This window comes from Schistocerca americana, unplaced genomic scaffold (genome assembly GCF_021461395.2).
Source record: "Schistocerca americana isolate TAMUIC-IGC-003095 unplaced genomic scaffold, iqSchAmer2.1 HiC_scaffold_1280, whole genome shotgun sequence".
Taxonomy (NCBI): Eukaryota; Metazoa; Arthropoda; class Insecta; order Orthoptera; family Acrididae; genus Schistocerca; species Schistocerca americana.
Genome location: NW_025725352.1, coordinates 25,001 through 30,000, shown reverse-complemented (window position 1 = coordinate 30,000; position 5,000 = coordinate 25,001). Strand labels below are relative to the sequence as shown.

Sequence of the window (5,000 nt, the reverse complement as noted above, 5' to 3'; positions counted from 1 at the left end):
CTCTGTTTGCATGTATTAGCTCTAGAATTACCACAGTTATCCAAGTAACGTGGGTACGATCTAAGGAACCATAACTGATTTAATGAGCCATTCGCGGTTTCACCTTAATGCGGCTTGTACTGAGACATGCATGGCTTAATCTTTGAGACAAGCATATGACTACTGGCAGGATCAACCAGGGAGCTGCGTCAACTAGAGCTGAGCAGCCGGCCGCCCGGGAGTGTGTCCCGGGGGCCCGCGCGAACACGCAAGCGTCCGCTCAATTATTCTGCAAACAGGAGGAGGCTGAGCTCCCCTGCACCATACACCTCGAAACCCTCTCAGGTCCCGGCGGCGCGCAGCGCCGTCCTAAGTACTTGGTCGGGTTCGAGAGAGGCGCAATCGCCCGGAGTTTGGCGAGTAGACGCTTTAGGTGCGACCACCCGTGCTCCCAACTGAGCTTGCCGCTGCCGACAGAGGCCCGGGAGCGTGCTGTCGTGGCATTGCCGGCGGGAGACAACACGCGCCACCTACGGTGACCGGCAGCTCCAACGCCAGCGCCACAGAAGGACAAAAGCCCCACTTGGGTGCCGAAGCGAACTCTCCCAGCACAGCGCACGCGCCAACACGTCCGCACAGCTGCGATACAAACCACCTGCGAGAACCGCAGAGGCGACCGAGCAGCAGACGGCGTCGCGGCGCCGAGCGCCGGGCGGCGGCGCATCCTCAGCGCACACAGTCCTCAATCGGACCAGCACACTGCAGATGTCCACCGCGCTTCGCACCGGGCCCGCGAGGACCTACTTTGGCCGCACGGCGCCGCGTGCAGGGTGCGCCGGCGCGCAGCTGCGCCGCCTGCCGCCTCCGTCGGCCGGCGCGCCTGCCACTGGCCGCCCCCACCAGCCGGCTGTAGCGCGTGCGCCCACGCACCGCACGGCCAACACGCCGGGAGGCCCCCCCTCACCGGCCGGGGACGGTCCCACCCAGCCACCGCCGCGTATCGCTTCACACCCACATGCCATTCACGTTCGTGGGCATGGTGGGTATCGCTGCAACAACCGGTTGGTAGCTCAACCGATCGTCGCCATCACTGATTCACCCCTAGCGAGAACAACCGCACCACAACGGTTTACCAGTTGTTCATTTGCGTAACGTCACCAGCAAACGTAGGCGTCCATCGCCATTTGCAAATTCAACGATTGTTGCATGCCTGTGTCAGGTGTCACGACACACTGTCTGCCCACATACACGCAACAACATGTCCACGCTTAGCGAACACGTGGAAGGTGGCCCCCGTACGTATGCGATGTCCATTGCGCGAACGACTGTCAACCGGCCTCTGTCGCATGTCGCAGATGTGGAACGCAGTGCACCGTGCTATCACGGTGTGTGAGAAGAGACGACTACGTCTGACAACACGCGCCACTACATCAACAGACGGCTCATGCTGATCGCCATCCAGGGCATACCACACTGCAATCCAGCTCTTATAGGGAGACGACACGTAGCTGAGTGCACAACATTTGGACCGCATGGTTCGCCGTTGTTGGCGCAGTCGTTGTACGGTCACATGTACCACGATGTATCATTCAGTACATGAGGACCAATGTGCAGTACAGTGTGTGATTTGGACGTACAACATCAGCGGACAGTTGACACAGGCCGTACCACAGCGTAGGCTAAGTGCTTCGCCATGCGAATGCCAATGAACAACTGCAAATGCCAATGAACAACTGCAAAGGGCATTGAGCATGTACGTCCTGCTGCCATCCACATTACAGTGTATAGCTGCAAGGTGTTTAACATGAAGCGATACACTGGGGACCGGGCAGTGCGAGTAGCAAACTATATTGCGGGGGTTGCAGTTAGGCAACACTACACTAATTTAACGCGTCGTATGACAATTACAGAGCAGGTTAAGGCCCAACGTGTGTTGGGTTAAGGCCCAACGTGTGTTGGGTTAAGGCCCAACGTGTGTTGGGTTAAGGCCCAACGTGTGTTGGGTTAAGGCCCAACGTGTGTTGGGTTAAGGCCCAACGTGTGTTGGGTTACGTTAAGGGGCAATGTGGGTTACGTTAAGGGGCAATGTGGGTTACGTTAAGGGGCAATGTGGGTTACGTTACGGCGCAATATAGGTTACGTTACGGCGCAATATAGGTTACGTTAAGGGGCAATGTGGGTTACGTTACGGCGCAATATAGGTTACGTTACGGCGCAATATAGGTTACGTTAAGGCGCAATATCGGTTACGTTAAGGCGCAATACAGGTTACGTTAAGGCGCAATACAGGTTACGTTAAGGCGCAATACAGGTTACGTTAAGGCGCAATACAGGTTACGTTAAGGCGCAATACAGGTTACGTTAAGGCGCAATACAGGTTACGTTAAGGCGCAATACAGGTTACGTTAAGGCGCAATGCAGGTTACGTTAAGGCGCAATGCAGGTTACGTTAAGGCGCAATACAGGTTACGTTAAGGCGCAATGCAGGTTACGTTAAGGCGCAATGCAGGTTACGTTAAGGCGCAATACAGGTTACGTTAAGGCGCAATACAGGTTACGTTAAGGCGCAATACAGGTTACGTTAAGGCGCAATACAGGTTACGTTAAGGCGCAATACAGGTTACGTTAAGGCGCAATACAGGTTACGTTAAGGCGCAATACAGGTTACGTTAAGGCGCAATACAGGTTACGTTAAGGCGCAATACAGGTTACGTTAAGGCGCAATACAGGTTACGTTAAGGCGCAATACAGGTTACGTTAAGGCGCAATACAGGTTACGTTAAGGCGCAATACAGGTTACGTTAAGGCGCAATACAGGTTACGTTAAGGCGCAATACAGGTTACGTTAAGGCGCAATACAGGTTACGTTAAGGCGCAATACAGGTTACGTTAAGGCGCAATACAGGTTACGTTAAGGCGCAATACAGGTTACGTTAAGGCGCAATACAGGTTACGTTAAGGCGCAATACAGGTTACGTTAAGGCGCAATACAGGTTACGTTAAGGCGCAATACAGGTTAGGTTAAGGCGCAATACAGGTTAGGTTAAGGTACGACATAGGTTAGGTTAAGGTACGACATAGGTTAGGTTAAGGTACGACATAGGTTAGGTTAAGGTACGACATAGGTTAGGTTAAGGTACGACATAGGTTAGGTTAAGGTACGACATAGGTTAGGTTAAGGTACGACATAGGTTAGGTTAAGGTACGACATAGGTTAGGTTAAGGTACGACATAGGTTAGGTTAAGGTACGACATAGGTTAGGTTAAGGTACGACATAGGTTAGGTTAAGGTACGACATAGGTTAGGTTAAGGTACGACATAGGTTAGGTTAAGGTACGACATAGGTTAGGTTAAGGTACGACATAGGTTAGGTTAAGGTACGACATAGGTTAGGTTAAGGTACGACATAGGTTAGGTTAAGGTACGACATAGGTTAGGTTAAGGTACGACATAGGTTAGGTTAAGGTACGACATAGGTTAGGTTAAGGTACGACATAGGTTAGGTTAAGGTACGACATAGGTTAGGTTAAGGTACGACATAGGTTAGGTTAAGGTACGACATAGGTTAGGTTAAGGTACGACATAGGTTAGGTTAAGGTACGACATAGGTTAGGTTAAGGTACGACATAGGTTAGGTTAAGGTACGACATAGGTTAGGTTAAGGTACGACATAGGTTAGGTTAAGGTACGACATAGGTTAGGTTAAGGTACGACATAGGTTAGGTTAAGGTACGACATAGGTTAGGTTAAGGTACGACATAGGTTAGGTTAAGGTACGACATAGGTTAGGTTAAGGTACGACATAGGTTAGGTTAAGGTACGACATAGGGTAGGTTAAGGTACGACATAGGTTAGGTTAAGGTACGACATAGGTTAGGTTACGGTACGACATAGGTTAGGTTACGGTACGACATAGGTTAGGTTACGGTACGACATAGGTTAGGTTACGGTACGACATAGGTTAGGTTACGGTACGACATAGGTTAGGTTACGGTACGACATAGGTTAGGTTACGGTACGACATAGGTTAGGTTACGGTACGACATAGGTTAGGTTACGGTACGACATAGGTTAGGTTACGGTACGACATAGGTTAGGTTACGGTACGACATAGGTTAGGTTACGGTACGACGTAGGTTAGGTTACGGTACGATATAGGTTAGGTTACGGTACGATATAGGTTAGGTTAAGGTACACATTGTTGTAAGGAAAGGTTTAATGGGGGGCGGGGCGGGGCGGCCGGTTTGTTGATTGTGATTATAGTAAGTGGATGCCTGCGGCATCATCTGATTTGCCACGTCAGGATGCACCTTTGGCTCATGACAGGCGGCGCTCTCATTCCATGCTTGTGGCAGACCTGTGTCTTTCATTCCTGCCATTGTTTGTGTGCTGTGAGAGGAGGCAGTATTGTGATGTTGGGTGCACCCCTGTGTAGGACATGTGTGGGTGTTGGTGGCTTGGCTGAGCAATGGTGGTTGTCGGGTGGGTGGGATATTCTGTTTTCTGAGTGGACCTCCCAGTCTGGTTATGACAGTGTGGATTGTCTAATGTGGCGGAGAGGATGCACTGGGTGTTGTTCCATGCTGGTGCTTACATATTGTCTGTGTGCGTGTTACAGGCAGAGAGTAGTGCGTGATAAGGGTGTGTGGCTGACGTGTGGTTGTGATTGTGAGCAGAGTCTTTCAGCATGTATACGGACAGTTGTATACATTATCTGTATTCTGATGGCTCTATCTATTACTAATCAGCGCCGTGTATACGTTTAATCCGGTTCCAGTCGAAACTGTTGTATCTCTGTACATTAGTGACACGGCGAGCCCGCTATGTAGTTACTCGTCTCGGCAGCTTCCACCGGTGTATGGCAAATGATTATAAGGAATCAGTCTAGTCGTCAATACCGATGGTGTGACGTCACATGTCTGGGGTGGGGGACGCTGCGCCCTTCCGGTGGGTCATGGCCTAGAAAGACTCTTCCCACGCAGGGGGGCGTGGACTGTCATTGACTCTTCCAGGTAATATA

The 5,000-nt window shown here is 51.1% G+C and overlaps 1 non-coding gene across 1 annotated transcript in view; it reads right to left on the bottom strand.

The window, feature by feature from the left end:
- Positions 1-182, bottom strand: part of LOC124564170 — a 1,910-nt gene extending 1,728 nt beyond the window's left edge. Inside the window, exon 1 of the ribosomal RNA XR_006970470.1 lies at positions 1-182. This exon is cut by the window's left edge and continues 1,728 nt beyond it. This is a non-coding gene — a ribosomal RNA (small subunit ribosomal RNA).
- Between the last annotated feature and the right edge of the window lie 4,818 nt (positions 183-5,000).